Source organism: Pelobates fuscus, chromosome 7 (genome assembly GCF_036172605.1).
Source record: "Pelobates fuscus isolate aPelFus1 chromosome 7, aPelFus1.pri, whole genome shotgun sequence".
In the NCBI taxonomy this organism is placed as follows: domain Eukaryota; kingdom Metazoa; phylum Chordata; class Amphibia; order Anura; family Pelobatidae; genus Pelobates; species Pelobates fuscus.
Genome location: NC_086323.1, coordinates 124,270,119 through 124,292,668, shown reverse-complemented (window position 1 = coordinate 124,292,668; position 22,550 = coordinate 124,270,119). Strand labels below are relative to the sequence as shown.

At 46.0% G+C, this 22,550-nt stretch overlaps 2 protein-coding genes across 4 annotated transcripts in view; both read right to left on the bottom strand.

The window, feature by feature from the left end:
- Positions 1–4,872, bottom strand: part of RHOA (ras homolog family member A) — a 35,172-nt gene extending 30,300 nt beyond the window's left edge. For 2 of the 3 annotated variants that reach the window (XM_063426538.1, XM_063426539.1), the window contains exon 1: positions 4,657–4,872. The gene's annotated coding sequence lies outside the window, so the exon portion shown is untranslated. The remainder of the gene's footprint in view (positions 1–4,656) is intronic. The other variant, XM_063426540.1, reaches the window with a different exon arrangement.
- Positions 1–22,550, bottom strand: part of AMIGO3 (adhesion molecule with Ig like domain 3) — a 455,802-nt gene that overhangs the window by 97,790 nt on the left and 335,462 nt on the right. The window lies entirely within an intron of this gene.

The following is a 22,550-nucleotide window of genomic DNA, read 5'->3' as shown; positions in this document are numbered from 1 at the left end:
CCTCTCTTACCTTGGCCATGTCTCTGAGTATTGCACACCTTGTGCTTTTGGGCACTCCAGTGATGTTGCAGCTCTGAAATATGGCCAAACTGGTGGCAAGTGGCATCTTGGCAGCTGCACGCTTGACTTTTCTCAGTTCATGGGCAGTTATTTTGCGCCTTGGTTTCTCCACACGCTTCTTGCGACCCTGTTGACTATTTTGAATGAAACGCTTGATTGTTCGATGATCACGCTTCAGAAGCTTTGCAATTTTAAGAGTGCTGCATCCCTCTGCAAGATATCTCACTATTTTTGACTTTTCTGAGCCTGTCAAGTCCTTCTTTTGACCCATTTTGCCAAAGGAAAGGAAGTTGTCTAATAATTATGCACACCTGATATAGGGTGTTGATGTCATTAGACCTCACCCCTTCTCATTACAGAGATGCACATCACCTAATATGCTTAATTGGTATTAGGCTTTCGAGCCTATACAGCTTGGAGTAAGACAACATGCATAAAGAGGATGATGTGGTCAAAATACTCATTTGCCTAATAATTCTGCACTCCCTGTATTTTAATATGTCTGACGTGTACAGGGCCTTTTTAGGGCCCTCCATGATAGGAAGTCCCTCTGGTGGCCGTCTGAGTGACGGACACCGGAGGTATTCCTATCAATGTAAACACTGTATTTTCTCTGAAAATACAGTGTTTACATTAGATTGCCTGCAGGGAGCTATAGATCTCACCTGAACAAATACATTAAGCTGTAGTTGTTCAGGTGACTAGTGTCTCTAACTAATTGGACAAATTTCAACAGATAAAATACCATAAGATCCTGGAATTATTATGTACCAAAGCCAACATAGAAACTCTGTAATAAGCTATTGAAGCGTGGGAGCACAACAACAATAATAAATTATAAATGCACGCAGAACGCTAAAATAAAAAATTATAGCAAATTCAAGTTGTATATACACACACAGTAGATGTACTAGTAACATACTCATGCTTTTGTCAAGTTATATTTTCTAATTTGTTAGGCATAAGCACAGGATACCACATTTTACTGAATTCCATTACAGCAATGCCTCTAGATTGCAAGCCTGTTGTCATTAGCCTCTTGTTCAGCATTTACAATAGTTTTCTCAACTGCTGTTAAATCCCCCTTTTTTTTTTTTAAATTCTTTATTTTTGTAGTGCGTATAATAGTCACAGGCATACATATGGTACCCCAACGGCAGTCCATATGCAGGTTTCAAGACATTAGTTACAGTATGGGGGAAATAGACAATGCACTTTTTTGTTAGTTGTAAAGACGAAATATGTGTTAAATCCCGTTTTTAAAGTTGTAAAGCACTGCAGAGCAAGTGGAATATAGATGTCATTTATAATAACTTGCTATATTAAAAGGCACAGGGTAGATTATATATAAAATATGCAACAATACATGTTGGACAAAGGTGAAATTCAGGAAATAAATCCACAATCTAGATTCTAAAATAGTGCTGCAGAAACTGCCTTTAGAAATAAAATCAATTACTGGGTCTTCAATATTACTTCGGGATTACAGATACATTATTAAAATGCTATCAAACCATCACCCTTTTCTGACAGAGACCCAAACCAGGAACATGGCCTAGGCATGGTCAATTACTCCTCATCCCTGCTAACATGCAGAAAAATGCTGCCGTTAGTTTTTTTCCCTTGTCTACCGAGTTATTTACCTGGAGGAGAGATTTATATAAAAAAAAAAAATGTATATCTTGAAACTATTGTACACACCACATTTCGGATGCAAAGCCAAGTATAGAGAATAACAAGCATATAGGTCTCTATAATTTGAATATTTGTGTTAAGGACAATACAGCATGAAACAGTGATACAATCATAAAATGGGGGATGTGGCAGTCATATTTATTGATAATCAGCGTACATACATAGCATAGGGACAGGGTGGGAGTCTATGTCTGGCCCAGTAGGAGGCTATAATTTATATAGTAAGATGATATATGAGGCGTAATGTTGTATATAATATACAGTAAGATGAAATGATGTGTAATGTTGTACATAATATATAGTAATATGGTATGAGGAGTAATGTTGTACATAATATATAGTAATATGGTATGAGGAGTAATGTTGTATATAATATATAGTAATATGGTATGAGGAGTAATGTTGTATATAATATATAGTAATATGGTATGAGGAGTAATGTTGTATATAATATATAGTAATATGGTATGAGGAGTAATGTTGTATATAATATATAGTAATATGGTATGAGGAGTAATGTTGTATATAATATATAGTAATATGGTATGAGGAGTAATGTTGTATATAATATATAGTAATATGGTATGAGTAGTAATGTTGTATATAATATATAGTAATATGGTATGAGGGGTAATGTTGTATATAATATATAGTAATATGGTATGAGGGGTAATGTTGTATATAATATATAGTAATATGGTATGAGGGGTAATGTTGTATATAATATATAGTAATATGGTATGAGGGGTAATGTATATAATATATAGTAATATGGTATGAGGGGTAATGTTGTATATAATATATAGTAATATGGTATGAGGGGTAATGTTGTATATAATATATAGTAATATGGTATGAGGGGTAATGTTGTATATAAAATATAGTAATATGGTATGAGGGGTAATGTTGTATATAAAATATAGTAATATGGTATGAGGAGTAATGTATATAATATATAGTAATATGATATGAGGAGTAATGTTGTATATAATATATAGTAATATGATATGAGGAGTAATGTTGTATATAATATATAGTAATATGATATGAGGAGTAATGTTGTATATAATATATAGTAATATGATATGAGGAGTAATGTTGTATATAATATATAGTAATATGATATGAGGAGTAATGTTGTATATAATATATAGTAATATGATATGAGGAGTAATGTTGTATAGAATATATAGTAATATGATATGAGGAGTAATGTTGTATATAATATATAGTAATATGATATGAGGAGTAATGTTGTATATAATATATAGTAATATGATATGAGGAGTAATGTTGTATATAATATATAGTAATATGATGAGGAGTAATGTTGTATATAATATATAGTAATATGATGAGGAGTAATGTTGTATATAATATATAGTAATAGGATATGAGGAGAAATGTTGTATATAATATAGAGTAATATGATATACATTTAGTACACCGGGCTCTCGCTCTCTCTATGGCAGGAAGTATAGAATATATAGTATTATGATACGAGGTGTAATGTTGTATATAATATATAGTAATATGATATATATTTAGTATACCAGGCTCTCTCTGTCTCTCTATGGCAGGATGTATATAATATATAGTAATAGGATATGAGGAGTAATGTTGCATATAATATATAGTAATAGGATATGAGGAGTAATGTTGTATGTAATAGGATATGAGGAGTAATGTTGTATACAATATATAGTAAAAGGATATGAGGAGTAATGTTGTATACAATATATACTAATATGATATGAAGATTAATGTTGTATATAATATAGAGTAATATGATATACATTTAGTACACCGGGCTCTCTCTCTCTCTCTCTCTCTCTATGGCTGGATGTATAGAATATATAGTAATATGAGGAGTAAAGTTGTATATAATATATAGTAATATGATGTACTTTTAGTACACCGGTCTCTCTCTCTCTCTCTCTGGCAGGATGTATATAATATATATTTATCACACCGTGCTCTGTCTCTCTCTCTCTGGCAGGATGTATATAATATTTAGTAATATGAGGTGTAATGTATATAATATATAGTTATATGAGGTGTAATGTTGTATATAATATATAGTAATATGATATACATTTAGTATACCAGGCTGTCTCTATGGCAGGATGTATATAATATATAGTAATATGATATATATATATATATATTACACCGTGCTCTGTCTGTCTGTGTGTCTCTCTCTCTCTCTATGGCAGGATGTATATAATATATAGTAATATGATATATATATATATATATATATATATATTACACCGTGCTCTGTCTGTCTCTGTCTCTCTATGGCAGGATGTATATAATATATAGTAATATGATATATATATATATATAACACCGTGCTGTCTGTCTGTCTCTCTCTCTCTGGCAGGATGTATATAATATATAGTAATATGATATATATATATTACACCGTGCTGTCTGTCTGTCTCTCTCTCTGGCAGGATGTATATAATATATAGTAATATGATATATATTTATTACACCGTGCTCTGTCACTCTCTATGGCAGGATGTATAATATATATATATATATATATCACCATGCTCTGCCTGTCTGTCTCTCTCGCAGGATGTATATAATATATAATAATATGATATATATATTTATTACACCGTGCTCTCTCTCTGGCAGGATGTATATAATAATATGATATATATATATATTTAGTACACCGTGCTCTCTCTCTCTCTATGGCAGGATGTATATTATATATATATATTTATATTTATTACACCGTGCTCTCTCTGCATCTATGGCAGGATGTATATCCTGGCTCTCCGTTAGAGGAGGACACGGTGCTCTGTGGCAGTGAGCCGAGGCCTAGTCCCGGCCAGACACCGCCCGCCCCGCTTCCTGAGGCCTGGCTGCCACCCTCCTCCTCACCTGAGGCCTTCTCCCGCCGGAGTCTCTGCTCGGTCCTGGTGGTGCTAGCCGCCGCCGAGCTCGGTGACCGGCTGGTTTATATCCGGGGTGCTGCACTCAACTCCCGTCCCTCCCACGGGCGGCGGCCGTTATTACCTCACACACTCCGGCTGCTTGTAGCAGAAGAACCCGCCCGGCTAACACTCGGGCACGGCGGACGTACTATGCGTGCGCGACCCCGCGTTGCACCCTCAACGGCCAAGTGCACGGCAGCGAGTTCTACTCACTAGAGTATTACTTTTTTATTATTATTATTATTATTATTTGTTTCACCGTGGATGCAAACGCATAATAATATATACGTATAATAAACCTTTATTAAACCCTTCTAATATAATCGGTTGTTTTCCCTTTGTGGAACTCGAAATTCTCAACCGCGAGGCGGCTTTTGTCTCTAGTGTTCAGAGCTCGGCGAGTTGTGTTGCTCATTAGCCGGCGCGTGCAGGCGTAAGTGCACGTGCAAAACGTAACTGGCGGTGCGCGCGCTCGCTCGCTCGCTCACTCAGCTGTTACAGTGCTTGGAGGCAGAGTAAAGGCGTGTTGGCGCTCAACCGCCCTTAGTCACGAGCAGATATGGAATATACCAATTTATTTGAGTAGTTTAGGGAGTGATTGAGGAGACTGGGCAAACCTCGTTGACAAGTTTTATAAAGAGGCATGATGAATGTAACCCCCACCTTTTCACTTAATTTAGTCCTCGCCGTGAAAGAAACAGTAGTGGGTGGAGTCTTGTGTTTCTCGACCAATAGCGGTGATCTGGAGGTGGAGCTTTCGCGTATTCCTGGGAGCAGTGGGGTATAAATACTGCTGTTACTATTTGCGCTCACAGTTATTATGCGAGGTTGGGAAAGAGGATGAGTTGTAATTGTAGTGCTGTCCTCACTTTTGGCCTATGGCATTTGTTTTTATATGACTCTAAACCTTTGAAGTCTACGCTTATTTACTGTGATTTCCCAATAAAGCTTTAGAATTGTATGTCAAATACATTTTTGTCTTTTTAATTAGTCAAATTGTATAGAACTTGAAAGTTAAATTGATGGGTTTTTTTTTCCGCTGAATGGATACTCTTTTTCAATGAATATTTTTAGTTTTTTTTGAAAATACATATTCATTAGGAATATCTGAGAACAAGGTGAAAATATACAATTTTTCTCAATTCACTGTCATTTAGGAGTTAAATCGCTTTGTTTATGTTTATGCAGCCCTAGCCACACCACCCCTGATGCACTGATTCGATGCTTCTCTATGAGGAGATGCTGATTGGTGCTGCGAATTAAAGGGACTCTATAGTCACCATATAAAAGCAAGAAAGACAGGTCCCCCAGCCTTCCTTCTTGCTTTTATATGTACTTTCATTTATTAAAAATAAATTTCGAGGTGTTTTTATATTAAAAACTTACCTCCGTTCCAGCGCCGAGCTCCCCGCTAGGCCGCGCCCCCTTTTTCGTCAAAATGACGAAATCGCGGGGCCCAATGGGACGGCTTCGCGCTGCACCAATCGCGTTCTTCATAGAGCGGCATTGAATGCCGCCCTATGAAGAACCTGAGCGCTTTACCGCGCATGTGCGCGGAATGCGCGTTCGCGAGCTGAGCTGTCTGACAGCTCAGCTCGCTTTCTAAAATTATCAATAAGGGGGGGGACCTACTGTCCCCCCCCGGCCCCCACCCCTGTGCGGCGGGTGGGGGCCCTAAAATTATCAATAAGGGGGGGGACCTACTGTACCCCCCCCCGGCCCCCACCCCTGTGCGGCGGGTGGGGGCCCTAAAATTATCAACGAGGGGGGTACCTACTGTCCCCCCCCGGCCCCCACCCCTGAGCGGCGGGTGGGGGCCCTACAATTATCAATAAGGGGGGGACCTACTGTCCCCCCCGGCCCCCACACCTGTGCGGCGGGTGGGGGCCCTAAAATTATCAATGAGGGGGGGGACTTACTGCCCCCCCCCCGGCCCCCACCCCTGAGCGGCGGGTGGGGGCCCTAAAATGATCAATGAGGGGGGGACCTAATGTCCCCCCCCGGCCCCCACCCCTGAGCGGCGGGTGGGGGCCCTACAATTATCAATAAGGGGGGGACCTACTGTCCCCCCCGGCCCCCACACCTGTGCGGCGGGTGGGGGCCCTAAAATTATCAATGAGGGGGGGGACTTACTGCCCCCCCCGGCCCCCACCCCTGAGCGGCGGGTGGGGGCCCTAAAATGATCAATGAGGGGGGGACCTAATGTCCCCCCCCGGCCCCCACCCCTGAGCGGCGGGTGGGGGCCCTACAATTATCAATAAGGGGGGGACCTACTGTCCCCCCCGGCCCCCACCCCTGTGCGGCGGGTGGGGGCCCTAAAATGATCAATGAGGGGGGGACCTACTGTCCCCCCCCGGCCCCCACCCCTGAGCGGCGGGTGGGGGCCCTACAATTATCAATAAGGGGGGGACCTACTGTCCCCCCCGGCCCCCACCCCTGTGCGGCGGGTGGGGGCCCTAAAATTATCAATGAGGGGGGGGGACTTACTGTCCCCCCCCCGGCCCCCACCCCTGAGCGGCGGGTGGGGGCCCTAAAATTATCAATAAGGGGGGGGGGACCTACTGTCCCCCCCCCCGGCCCCCACCCCTGAGCGGCGGGTGGGGGCCCTAAAATTATCAATAAAGGGGGGACCTATTGTCCCCCCCGGCCCCCACCCCTGAGCGGTGGGTGGGGGCCCTAAATACAAAGGGGGGGGGGACCCTAGTTAACCCTCCCCCCCCCCCAAAAAAATATCTCCCTACCTACCCCCCTCACCCTAAAAATAATGAGGGGGGACCATTAACTAAAAACCTGTAAAAAAAGAAAAAATGAGAAAATCAACTTACCATTCGATGTTTTCTTTCTTCTAAAATCTTCTTTCTTCAGCCCCAAAAAAGGCCAAATAAAAATCCATAATAACCGACGCAATTAAAAAAAAAAAAAAAAAAAACCGAGCGCAAAAAAAATAATCCATCTTCACCCATGGAGGGCTCCGCGCAGACTGAGCTCCGCAGGGCGGGGGAAGGCTTATAAAGCCTTGCCCCGCCCTGCAATTATGCTAAGAACACTCTGATTGGTGGGTTTAAGCCAATCAGAGTGCTCTTTGTCATTTTACAAGCGTGGGAAAGTTCTTTGGAATTTTCCCACGCTTGTAAAATGACACAGAGCACTGTGATTGGATGGATTTAAAGCCATCCAATCACAGTGCTCTGTGTCATTTTACAAGCGTGGGAAAGTTCTTTGGAATTTTCCCACGCTTGTAAAATGACACAGAGCACTGTGATTGGATGGATTTCAAGCCATCCAATCACAGTGCTCTGTGTCATTTTACAAGCGTGGGAAAGTTCTTTGGAATTTTCCCACGCTTGTAAAATGACACAGAGCACGGTGATTGGATGGCTTGAAATCCATCCAATCACAGTGCTCTGTGTCATTTTACAAGCGTGGGAAAATTCCAAAGAACTTTCCCACGCTTGTAAAATGACAAAGAGCACTTTGATTGGATGGATTTCAAGCCATCCAATCACAGTGCTCTTTGTCATTTTACAAGCGTGGGAAAGTTATTTGGAATTTTCCCACGCTTGTAAAATGACCAAGAGCACTCTGATTGGCTTAAACCCACCAATCAGAGTGTTCTTAGCCTAATTGCAGGGCGGGGCAAGGCTTTATAAGCCTTCCCCCGCCCTGCGGAGCTCAGTCTGCGCGGAGCCCTCCATGGGTGAAGATGGATTATTTTTTTTGCGCTCGGGTTTTTTTTTTTTTTTTTTATTCCGTCGGTTATTATGGATTTTTATTTGGCCTTTTTTGGGGCTGAAGAAAGAAGATTTTAGAAGAAAGAAAACATCGAATGGTAAGTTGTTTTTATCTTATTTTTTTTTTTCTTTACAGGTTTTTAGTTAAAGGGTCCCCCCTCATTATTTTTAGGGTGAGGGGGGTAGGTAGGGAGATAAGTTTTTTTGGGGGGAGGGGGGGTGGGGGGGAGAGGGTTAACTAGGGTCCCCACCCCCTTTGTATTTAGGGCCCCCACCCACCGCTCAGGGGTGGGGGCCGGGGGGGGACAATAGGTCCCCCCCTATTGATAATTTTAGGGCCCCCACCCACCGCTCAGGGGTGGGGGCCGGGGGGGGGGCAGTAGGTCCCCCCCCCTTATTGTGAATTTTAGGGCCCCCACCCGCCGCACAGGGGTGGGGGCCGGGGGGGGGACAGTAGGTCCCCTCCCTATTGTGAATTTTAGGGCCCCCACCCACCGCTCAGGGGTGGGGGCCGGAGGGGGGACAGTAGGTCCCCCCCTTATTTTTTATTTTAGGGCCCCCACCCGCCGCACAGGGGTGGGGGCCGGGGGGGGGACAGTAGCCCCCCCCCTTATTGTGAATTTTAGGGCCCCCACCCGCCGCACAGGGGTGGGGGCCGGGGGGGGGACAGTAGGTCCCCTCCCTATTGTGAATTTTAGGGCCCCCACCCACCGCTCAGGGGTGGGGGCCGGAGGGGGGACAGTAGGTCCCCCCCTTATTTTTTATTTTAGGGCCCCCACCCGCCGCACAGGGGTGGGGGCCGGGGGGGGGACAGTAGCCCCCCCCCTTATTGTGAATTTTAGGGCCCCCACCCACCGCACAGGGGTGGGGGCCGGGGGGGGACAGTAGGTCCCCTCCCTATTGTGAATTTTAGGGCCCCCACCCGCCGCACAGGGGTGGGGGCCGGGGGGGGGCAGTATGTCCCCCCCTTATTTTTTATTTTAAGGCCCCCACCCACCGCACAGGGGTGGGGGCCGGGGGGGACAATAGGTCCCCCCTTATTGATTATTTTAGGGCCCCCACCCGCCGCACAGGGGTGGGGGCCGGGGGGGCAGTATGTGCCCCCCTTATTTTTAGGGCCCCCACCCACCGCTCAGGGGTGGGGGCCGGGGGGGGGAGGAGAATAGGTCCCCCCCCCCCTTCAACCACTATTGTGGCCGGACAGCATCCCTGTGGGTTCGGGCTTCAGCTGTCAGCTGAAGCCACGCCCACAGCAGTGCTGACAGGCTGTCAGCACACAAAGCGCGTTCACAGTGCTTTGTGTGCTGATAGCCCGTCTGATGCATTCACCCAGAATGCATCGGACGAGAGGCCTTTTTAGGGCCTCTGAACTCGGAAGTCCCTCTGGTGGCCGTCTGATTGACTGCAACAAGAGGTGTTCCAAGCTTCTAATGTAAACACTGCATTTTCTCAGAAAATACAGTGCTTACAAGAAAAAGGCTCCGGGTAGCTGTAGCACTCACCTAAACAACCTCATTAAGCTGAAGTTGTTCAGGTGACTATAGTGTCCCTTTAACAATAGCCTCCCAATGCTTTCTTTGAGAAGCACTGAATTGGCTGAAATCATAAACATTGATTATCTCAGCCAATGAGGCAGGGCCAGACACAATAAGACAGGTGTGGCATGTGAAAAAAAGGTGAGTAAAAACACCTTTGCCATGTAATCAGAGGGAGGCCTTTCACATGGGAAAGGTGTGTTTTTTTGGTTTTTTTTATTCACCTTTTTTTCCCATGCTACGCCGGGGACATGTACTCTTACAGAGACACGCACAAACACATTCTGATACTGTATCTAAAAAACTGTATCAATAAAAACAGTACAAATGTCCCTAAAATGTCCAAAGTCTGTTCAATTCACATATAGGTTTCTTTGGGGGAATGTCCAAATTCCTACTGTAGCAATTGAGGACCCAATAATGTACTGGAAATTCCTTAAGGCAAAGAGATACAAAATATAGTGTAACTCGGGGGCGGAGCCTGACAGCGCACGAGAGCAGTCGCCACCATCTCGAGCTCCGACAAAAAAAAAGAACATTAACTAGCCCAAATCAAACAGACCGAACCCCAAATAGCCACAAGAGTACCGGAAAACATCAAGGTACGACCCGCTGAACAAGCCGATGCCGTTCTTCCAACCCGCGGCAAGAAAAACCCGCAACCGAGGCTCCAAGGCCTACCGCGCGGGAAACCTCCAGCTCGAAGCTGACTGGGCTCCCCGCATGTGGAGCGACCTTGGCCTTCCGGACCCGAACACACTCACAACGGAGGAGATGGGTCGGAAGTCCCAGAAACCACCCACAAACACTCCCCAGTCTCACCGTGATATTGGCCAGATGCTGCGAACAACCGGGCCGACCATAACCCAGACTCAACAGGAGGATGGAGGGGAGACCTCCAGCGAACAAACCCCAGTAGTAACCAGGAAAACTACTCCGCCCAGGGCAGAAGACACAGCCCCAGCAACAAAGGGGGACATACAGGACATGCTGACCACCCTGCAAAGCAACCTCCGACGAATGTGGGAAGCCGACCTGGCAGTACTGAAAACAGAGGTACAGACACTAAATGCCCGCACTGACACGAACGAGACAGATATACTTACCCTCAGACAAGGCCTCAAAGCATTAAACGAACAGATGCATCACATGCAAGCCCAACAAGCCCACCTCACTACCCAAGTCAGCATAATGGACGACAGGGGCAGAAGGAAAAACATCAAGCTCAGAGGAGTCTCAGAGTCAGTGCCCTTAGAAGAACTACCACACTTCATTAGGAGGCTGGTGTCTTCCCTCATCCCAACGCGACAGGCGAAACACTTCACCTTCGATGGAGTATACCGGATTTCTAAATCTCCACAAGCTCCCACCACAGCATCACGGGACGTTATCCTCCGTTGCCACTCGCTCACGGACAAAATGGGTCTACTAGCCGCCCTCAAAGGGAAAACCCCGTATAAATTTGAAACCAGCACCATCTCAGCCTTTCAGGACTTGAGCAGATCAACGCTGCTATGGAGAAAGGGAATGCAGCCCATCACGAAACTCCTCCAAACAGCAGGACTAACATACAGATGGTCCACTCCCAGGACGCTTCTGGTCACGAAAGACAGGAATACATACAAGGCGTCAGATCCTGCAGACAGCGATGCCTTAATGACGGCACTGGGCCTCACTCCACAAGGACTACCCGCTACAGAAACACCCAGCGCTCGCTTAAACAGCATAGCAGACTCCCCTAACCCCTCGGATGGAGAGGAGGAAAGGGGCCAAGCAACCTGAACTTACAGAACGAGCATGTTATCTGTTATCTTTGTTAATGTTTTACCTATGTTTACTTATGTTTTAAGGTTCAAATACACACTACCACAAACATACTCTTAGTGTCGGGCTCACACCACGTAGCGGCAACTCCGCGACCTGACCACACGACTCCCTCCCCCCCCCCTAGTGCCCCAGGGTTAAGGGACACAACCAACCAGGGAGCGCCCCACACCGGGAACCTGATGAACAGGAGACACATAACCAACACGAGTAGCCACAACAGGCAATCCCCAAGTACAAAACAGACACCCACGCTCCACACCACAAACCATCCCCATATAGGAGATGACTCGTTCACTAGATGGAATCACAAATCGAATCAACCCTACACACGGGGGACGTTGCAGACTTTACCGGCACAAACCAATAAGGGCATGCTGGAACACTATGACGGAACAAACGAGTTAATCTAACCCAGTTTTCCCCCCCCGCCTCCGTACAAGGCACTCCGAGTCACAGAGATAAGGGACACCAGACATAAAGATGGAACTAGATACCCACCAGCAAACGAGGTGACCCAACACATAGACTGACAGGTAGCGGGACAAATGCTCTAAAAGCCCCAAGACTAAAAAAGTCGCAACACCCCTTTACTATACATATCGGGGATGAATCACCAGATCACAATCTCTCGCCTAGCAACTATTAATACTTTCGCAGGCACCTCGTTACAACCCAACAGACCACTTAACCAAAATGTGCATTTAATGTTATAGCCAAACCACTGTATGGACATGTTTGTTACATTAACATAACCTTATGTAAACGTGATGGGATCAAAAAAGTCTGTAACACTGTTGATGCACTGAAAAATAAAGAATTTAAAAAAAAAAAAAAAAAATATAGTGTAACTCTATAACATTTATTGCCCCAGTACAAAAAATCCCCCCCTAAATAGGAACTCTTACAAAATTAAAATGTGGTACTTATCACTAAGGACCACGAAAATGGCTCTTATAGCTGCTCGTTCTCTTGAAGTCCCTGAAGGAATACCCGGTTCTCCAGAGGAGACAGCTTCTGCCTCGTGTACAAAGGCAGGCTGTCAAAAGATTTTCAAGTGGAGAAACACTAAGGATAAATCCGGCTTGTTCCTGGAACCTGGTCGAAAAGTATATGCAGCAGAGCTCAATCACTAGCACCTTTCAACGCGTTTCGCCCTTCTTCTAAGGGCTTTCTCAAGATAGGTGCTGTGGCCGTTGCTTGGCGGTTTTATACTTTACCGGGCAAGCAGATTCAAAAATCTTAAAGGTATAAACACTTATTAAAAAACAATAGCCTAAAACAGTTGTGACGGTCCAACCATCTCTGACCGTCTTGGGTTCCCTTTCTCCCAGCAGTTAGCGAATAATCCTTCCAGACACAGTGTAGACACAAGCATAGCATAACCCCTCACACATGATCCGAGGCCTAATGCTGGGTAGAGATCTGTTTAATGCACACAAAGCAACAGTATTCATGCAGTAAAACCACTCCTCCTCTGAGGAAAACAAAATGACCGTTAAAAGGGTCAGACAGAGTTTGAAAATATGACAGTTATTAAGGGTTTAAACTGGTGTTCTAAGAGGGGGGGGAGAACAAAATAGTCGAACTAAGTCCATAAAACACGGGTTTTCTTCACACTGCTCCCCCCTTGCTGACAGCTCCGGCAGACACAGTTGGACCCTTTTCGGGTCGACTTGAGGCTGTCTGGGTAATACTTGCGAAATTTAGGCTGCTAATTTAGTTTGTCGGGATAGGCCATCCGCATTCCCATTCATTTTGCCAGGTCGGTAGTGGATGGTGAAGTCATATGGTTGTAATGCGAGGCTCCACCGTAGAAGTCGGGCATTATCCCCTGCAACCCGATTGAGCCAGACGAGAGGATTGTGGTCCATGATGAGGGTGAACAGCCGGCCATATAAGTAGGGTGTTAGTTTCTTCAATGCATTCTTTTTCAATGGCTGCATAGTTGACCTCCTTGGGCAACAATTTTCGGCTCAAATAGGCTACAGGGTGCTCCCCCCGTCTTCTCTGACCTGGCTTAAGACTGCCCCCAAACATTGAAGCATCTGTGTGTACAATGAAACGTTTGTTAGGATCGGGGGCAGCGAAAACAGGTGCGTTTATAAGAGCTTGCTTCAATGCTTGAAAGACTGCCTCGCACTCCGGGGACCACAGCACCTGTCGGGGTAAGTTCTTTTTTGTCAAGTCCGTCAGGGGTTTTGCCAGGGTGCTATAGTCAGGGACAAAGCGTCTGTAGTAGCCGGCTGTCCCTAAGAAAGCCATAACCTGCGTCTGGGTACGGGGGGTGGGCCAGTTGGCAACAACCTCAATCTTAGCGGGCTCCGGCTGTTGTTTTCCGCATCCTACCCGGTGGCCCAAGTACTGCACCTCCGCCATACCAATGTGACACTTGTCAGGCTTCAAGGTCAAGCTGGCTGCCCGGATTCTATCCAGTACCGTCCCTACATGTTCTAAGTGGGCCTCTCAGGTTTCACTAAAAATCGCTATGTCAAGGGAACGAGCTGGAGGCTTTCGAGTAGAGCTCCATTCCCAAAGCGCTTTATATAGCCTACAATAGCATCTTACGTTATCTACTCCGAGCACAAATGGACAAGAGGAGTGCTAAGAAACCCCCCAAGAAAGGACCGGACACTGGGACAACAGTGCTGGACATGCTTACAGTAGAGAAAACCGGACCAGTGGATGGTCAAGATGATGCCGGAGCAGGCCCTCCCTCACGATCCCCCTCACCACGTGCCGCGTCAAACTCTAGCCCGAAGTTGGGGGAAGCTGCACAAATACTGACTAAACTGGGCGAAGTGCAATCCTAACTGGCTGGGGAGATAGAGCGATCCACGTCCGTCCTCCGCGCTGAAATTTCCGCGCTGGGCACGAGAACCTCAAGATTGGAGGATCGCCTGGAGGATACTACCCGGGCACACAACATAGTTGTGTCCCACGTGCATAAAATGGAAGCCTGAGTAGCTGAAATGGAGTTGGCTATGGAAGACATGGCAAACCGTTCCAGGAGGAACAACATACGACTGAGGGTCCTTCCTGAGAGAAAGGGAGAGGGTCCCCTTTGCAACACGCTCCTCGCCATCTTTCAGCCACTGCTGCCAAACTTACCGGCAGAACAGTGGTGTATAGAGCGAGCATACATGGCCCTCCGCGCCAGGAGGCAGGAGTCCAGCTCCCCAAAAGACGTCATGATCCGGTTCCTCCATTTCCAGACGAAGGAGGCCTTGATGCGGAGGAGCAGGGAGGAGGAAATCCATTACAAGGGGTCCATAATTCAACTCTACCAGGATCTGGCTCCCATCACCCTACAGAAGAGAAGGGAGTGGAGGCCCATCACAGAGGCCCTGAGAAGAGCCGGCGTGCGCTATGCCTGGAGCTTCCCCTTCAAGTTATTGGCGTTCCGGGAGGGGAAGGCCCACGTGCTGACACCTTGAGGTTACCCGGAGAAATACCTGCAGGACCTGGGAGTGCCAGCCCCGCCACAATTGGCGATGACATCGGAGGCCGTGGAGGACCACGTCCCCCTCCCGACGGAGTGGCAGGATGCCGGAACGCGGAGGCGCTAGCGGCCGGAGCGGGTACAGTACTGATGCCAGGGACACAGGGACAAACACGTGAGGCAGTGCCGAATAGGGCGATTTGGCCATGGGTGGGCACCTCAGATGTCCTTGGGGCGGGGGGACTGGGGCTCCGGGACTCTCCCTGCGCAGGCCCCACGTTGATTACCTGAAAGGCCGTTTTTTCTTTTATCATCTGCACAAAGTTTGTGGCAGCTTCCTTCCTGTTGGGTGGGGGTGATGGGACGGACCGGAGGCCCAGTGTTGGTGGTTAGCAGGCCCCTTGACTATCTTGCCGGCAGGGTGAGTAAGTGTTCTGAAGAAGGATGCTATATAGGTGGGAGCGGGACTGCCCCTGATGCCGGTGAGACGGAAAATACCCTCTTCATGGGGAAGGACATATGTGTGAATTCTTGACTCCACTGTTCCAGCCCGATCAGATAACAACATATGTTTAAGGGGGGTTGACTGAGAGTCAGAGGAATGGGGAAAAACGGAAACAACAAAAAAGCCAAAAAAAAGACCAAAAAGAGAAAAAACAATAAAAAAGTAAAAAAATAAAAAAGCCAAGAAAGCCAAAAATAAAAAAATTAATTAAAAAGGGGGAGGGGGGAGAACGAAGAAAGAGCACACAGATGATTAAAAATTAAAAGTACGGCGAACCATCAAAACGAGGGAGAACCGTTAGAAAAACAGGGGTTAACTATGGTTGAACCTTAACAAACACAAAATGAAAAAGGAGATGACAAGCTCCAAAAATCTGCAGTCATTCTGCCCCGGGTTTGACACCTGTATACTTATTAAGACCATGCCCTCCTTGACAAGCGTATCTACAGCTATAAGAACCCTATTCCCCACATTCCTGTTGGAGGCTAATACCACCCGCCCCCCCCATTCACCTCCTCCCACGCTGTTGCCCAAGCAGCCTAACATTAATCTGGTGACCAAACCACCCAAAGGTAATGGAGGGGCTCCCGCGACCTGTACTGGGGTCATAGAAGATCAGACCCGCAGGATTAGATCTGGGGAAGTTCATTCTACGATTTTGATGCCAGTTTTAGTTGGGCTTTCATTGCCTCCACCCAAAGTGGCGTCCTCCAGCTCTTGGGGTGTATGTACGAACGTGATGCTATCAAGGTCCCGGGGAGGGGAGCCCCAGTTTACCCGAGAATGTGTACGGGGTCTACTTTCACAAGGGCATTGGATATTCCCGTAGCTCAGATCGGGTACTGAAGTGGTCCCCCACAAACTTCAGGTTTTGATGTTGTTAAATTTGTGTGTTTAGTTTTTTCGTTCGCTTTGTATCTGCTCGGATATTGCAAATGTGTTTTTTCAATGATTGTTTTTGTTCTTTTTCTTCTTTCTGCAATACTAGCAGGCACGTGATTACATACTCACTTCTGACATATACGCCACATATGAGTAACTTCCGTAGCACATAGAGTTAGCTAAGAAAAGTTACAAAACAGCGCAAAATGGTTAGAGGCTCATACATCTGCATCTCTCTCTAGCGCTGTGTGCAGGCGAGATGGGGAAATGTGAACCCCACACCAGTCTGGCAACAGATAAGACCAGACGACTACACTTGGGCACTCACAGTGCTCAATTACTGCTTTTGATCTATTCTCTCTCTTACCCTTCTCCTTCCCCGGTTCACCTTTCCCCTTTTACCTAGGGGTTGGGGGCTTATACATAGGGACAAAACGGTTCTGAAGTGGACAGAGGCGAGCATGCAAAAAGGCGTCACGCTTAGATCAAGAGCATGGCTCTGAAATTGTCATCTAGGCATGTGCATGGGAAAAACTTTCGTTTCCGTTCGGCATTCCGAAATTCAGGACTTCGACAATTCAGAACTTCAGCAATTCGGCACTTCGACACTTCGGAACTTCGGCAATTTCGGAACTTCGGCACTTCGACACTTCGGAAATTCGGTAATTTCGGAACTTCGGGACCTCGGCACTTCGGCAATTCGCCACTTCGGACCTCTCTGATTGGTGGATTACGTTTTTGGAAGTACCCGAATGTCCGAATTTCCCGAAACTAGTCCGAATTCATATTCGTCCCGAAACGAATTGCACATGTCTATTGTCATCCCTAAATGTCAAAGGGCTTAACACGCCGAACAAGAGACGACTCCTTTTCAGAGAACTGAAAAGAATGAAGTCTGACATAGTCTTTATTCAGGAGACTCATATACCAAAACAAGCCACATTCCAAATGAAAGACCAAACGTTCAGGGTTTCCTATAAAGCCATAACTTACAGCAAGCACAACGGTGTCGCGATCCTCATTCGGACCAGTTGCCCAATACACATAGAATCTTCAGATGCAGACCAGAACGGGAGGTACATAGTGTTAACGGGTACCCTATTTTCACAAAGGATACACCTTATTAATGTGTATGCCCCCAACCAACCTGACGGTGGTTTTTGGGACGATTTACAGATTAAAAATCCGAGCATTGGATCACGGACTCATTGTACTGGGAGGTGACTTCAATGCAGTATCAAACCCTGCCATCGATAGGAGCTCACGGGGAGGTGTTCCCAGGTCCCTAGGGCGGGGAGGACAAGATAAGATGCTCCATAGGTTCATCACGGACACCGGGTTGGTGGATGTCTGGAGAGCACATCATCCGAGCACTAAGGACTTTACCTTCTACTCGGCTCCGCATGGCACATATTCAAGAATTGATATGTTCTTGAGTAATGATCGGTCACTGTCTCGGGTCACAGGATCAGAGATAGGTTCCATCTCTTGGTCCGATCATGCAGACATTCACATTACCCTGGGGAACCTCTGTACTGCTTCCCCATGGACGTGGAAACTAAATTCATCCCTATTGCAAGACCCAGAGATTGTGGAACAGATCCGCACAGACATTCAGGAGTTCTTTGACACCAATGCCACTCCAGATTTGCGTCCAGAGACAGTATGGGCAGCACATAAAACAGTCATTCGAGGGTCCCTTATTAAGTAAGCGACGGCTAAAAAGAAGATGAAAGCCCAAAAACTGGAGGGTCTTTTGACTGAGTTACGGACGTTAGAACAATAGCACAAAGACTGTCCAGATGACGAAACATTTAGACACTTAGAAGCGACACGACATGCCATACACACGCTGTTACTAGACGATACTGCTAGAGTCATAAATTGGACCAAAAGGATGTTTTACGAACGGGCCAACAAGATGAATACCTTACTAGCCAGGGTCCTCAAACCAAGAATGAGACAAGGACACATCACATCCATTGGACACCCAGATAACTCGGTCAAAACTATGCCCAAAGACATAGCAGAGGTTTTTACTGATTACTATAAATCCCTCTACAATCATTCCCCAAACTCAGAGACAATGACAATGAGAGACGAGGACGCAACCCGCAATTTCCTGAAAGACCTGGGATTGCCCAAGCTACCACAGGAGGCAGTTGACATTCTAGCATCTGAAATCACCCCTGAAAAAGTAGACCGGTCAATATCAGCTTTAAAAGGGAACAAGGCCCCAGGACCTGTCGGATTCAACGGTAGTTACTACAAGACGTTTCGCGAGGAACTTGTTCCTCACTTGACGGAAGTCTTCAATGGTTTTCAGACAGGAGGCTCCCCAAAACCCGATATCAACCTAGCTACCATCGTGTTATTGCCAAAACCAGATAAAGATCCCCTTTCACCGGGCAGCTGTAGGCCGATATCTCTCATAAATCACGATATGAAGCTCTTGGCAAAGATACAGGCAGAACGGCTCAACTCCTTCTTAGCGAACTTGATAGATGCTGATTAAGTTGGTTTTATACCGGACAGACAACTGTTCGAAAACATTCGCAGAAATATAGACTTGATATGGAGACAGGTGGCCACTAAGACTCCAATGATGCTTGTTTCACTCGATGCTGAAAAAGCGTTTGACAGTGTGAAGTGGCCTTACCTGTTCATGCTCCTGACCCATCTAGGGTTCCCTGAACAGTTCACGACCTTACTAAGAGCGATGTATACTAATGTCCGAGCGCAGGTGAAAATCTCAGGAGCCCCGCTCCGCCCTTTCCACCTTTTTAATGATACTCGGCAGGGGTGCCCCCTCTCTCCCCTCCTATTTGTACTTTCGTTAGAACCCCTATTACAGGCATTACGGCACCACCCGGGCGTTAAGGGTGTCAAAGTGGGAGGCAGGGAATTTCTGGTCGCAGCCTATGCAGGTGATGTGCTCCTAGCGCTCACCGACCCGGTGAATTCAATGGGAGCCTTGCAGGGGTTGCTAAGGGACTTTGGGATTATTTTGGGGTACAAAGCAAACATGGCGAAGTCTAGCGTTCTCCCAATAGGGGTACCGGTGACGGCAACAACCCTCATACACGTCACACACCAAATACGAATGGAACAACAGTCACTTAAATATCTAGGTATTCGCCTGACAGCAAACCCAGAAAAATTAGACAATCAAAATTATACACCATTGATGATATGAACAGCTGATACGGGAGATGGAGACGTGGACGGACAGACCCATCTCGTGGATAGGCAGAATTCAAGCTGTTAAAATGAACATCTTACCTAGAATTCTGTTTTTGTTTCAAGCGTTGCCCATCCGTGTCCCTAGATTGTCCTTGCAGCCCTTGCAGAGGGCTACAGGGTCCTTTGTATGGCAGAACAAAAGACAGAATTTCCAGATACATTCTACATAGTGTGACAGAGTCTATGGGAGGGTAATAGAAGGAAGGTATCTAGGACCCAGAATCCTCCATAGTCTATACTCATTCACCTGCCCAATTAGCAACTGCTGAGGCTTTAATTAGCAGGTCTCAGAGCAGAAAGAGTCAGATACAATCTGACCTGCAGAGAGAGAGCAGGTCTGTGCAGAGCAGCATCTAATCAATGTGCTAAAGGTTGGTGAAACCAATGCTTATTTTTGATTTGTGTAGTTTATTACCCTGGTGAGTAAGGGACATTTCTTTATGTTTAGTTAGTGCTCAAATTTGAGCTAGGATTTATTTTGTAGATTTTGCTTTCTGTTGTGCTGCAGTTTTTGAACAAACTGATTGCTGTATGGATTTTGTGCACGCTATAAATAAACCTCACCATTTTTGCACCAGAGACTGTTGTTCTATGCCTGTTACCCTAGAGGACTGTGTTGCTTTGCCCATAAAGGTCACAAGATGGTGGAGAATGCGGGCATTTAAAGCACATTTATACGGTCTGTGGGTATAGAGGCCTAAGGTACTGCGACTCTGCAAACTGAGACTGGTTGTTTGAAACAGAGGCCTGCAGGTGTGGTGTGTGTGGTATTTACCAAGTAGCTGAAAAAAAAAAACAACAAGCAAGATGGAAGAGTTAGTAAAAGCCTTGGTACAGGCCACTACTACCCAGCAAGACACAAACCGTGTAACAGCGGCGCAGATCAGTAGCCTCATGGAGACACAGCGACAGGCTGTTGCGGTCCAACAGGAGACAAACCGCTTATTGGCCACACAAATAGACTGCATTATGGAAACTCAGCGGGAAGACAGAGACAAACTAACAAGTGCTTTGCAACAAACCATGCTGTCAAGTGTAACTACCCCTACTATGGATAGGGGGCGCCGGATTAGAGTTACTGACTTTTTACATAAAGTGAGTGAGGTTGATGACATGGAGGCTTACCTGACAACCTTTGAAAGGATTGCTACCCGAGAAGGATGGCCTCCAGGTCAGTGGGCAGGATTATTAGCCCCTTGCCTCAGTGGAGAATCACAAAAAGCGTATGATGATTTGCCTCTCAGCCAAGCACAAGACTATGACCGATTGAAAGCGGAAATACTAACACGGCTTGGAGTTACGCCTGCAGTGCGAGCCCAAAGATATAATGCTTGGGTTTATGATGCCGAGAAACCTACTAGGTCACAAATGTATGACCTCTTGAGACTTGCCCAGAATTGGCTACAGCCAGAAATCAACTCTGCTGCAGTAAGCATTGAAAAGGTGGTTATGGATCGCTTCCTCAGGAGTCTGCCGATAGCACTACGGAAATGGGTCAGTCAAGCGGATCCAAAGGACCCTGAAGAAATGATGAACTTGACAGAGAGATACCGGTTTGCTAATGAAACTGAGAGTAAAGAACCTTACCTCAACGCCAAATTGCAAGGTAACAGGATACCTTCAAAGAAGTCTGGTGGGTTTAAAGAAACCGATGGGAAAAAAGATTCTGTACAGACCCATAGACAGACTGACTACCTGGAAAATTGGGTACCCAGGTTCCCAACCCGGCCACAAGGCCAGACTGAGAAAGAGATAAAGTGTTATAGATGTCAGGAGATTGGACATATTGCACGTAACTGTCCACAGACTGATGAACCTATGGAATGTAATTTGGGGAGGTGGGAGAAACATGGTGCAATGTTGGTATACACACAAATGTCTGCTTTAACAAGTACTGGTGGTATTAATCATGTCAAATCTGTAAATATGGAGGGGAGGGGTGTGCAAGCACTCTTAGATTCTGGGAGCGAGGTTTCATTGGTAAAGAGATCTTTACTTCAGAGTGAGCAAGTTGATAAAATTCACGTGTTGGATATAATATGCATACATGGTGACACCCACACGTATCCCACGGCCGAGGTGGAATTTGCTACCGCGGTAGGGGTGATAAAACATAGAGTTGGGGTGGTACCATCATTGCCTTATGATGCTGTATTGGGGCGTGATTTTCCCCTCTTTCTGAAAATTTGGGAAGATACTGTAATAAAACAGGATAAACGTACAGAGGTAGAGGCAGAAACAGTGGGGTTAGAGAATGGTTTCCCTTTTTCTACGATTGATTTGGAGCAATATAGTGAAAATGATCCCACTGTCGGATGTTTGGGTGAGGAAGGGGAACACAATGAAAGTGATTCCTCCCAAGTAGACAATCTAAGGGAAGAGGTGGAGTTCAATCATCTAGGTATTAGCTCAGGAAATTTTAGGGCTGCCCAATGGGAGGATCAAACCTTGGTAGCTGCCCGTAACAATGTTCAGGTAGTGGAAGGTACTCCTGTTAACCTGGAAACCCAATTGTCCCTTCCCTATTTTACAGAAAAAAATTATTTACTTTACCGAATAGAGAGGAGGGGGGTTGAAGAGGTTGAGCAATTACTGGTACCTCAATCCCACAGAAACCTAGTCTTAAAACTAGCTCACAGCCATGTATTGGGGGGGCATCTTGGGATTGAAAAAACCAGG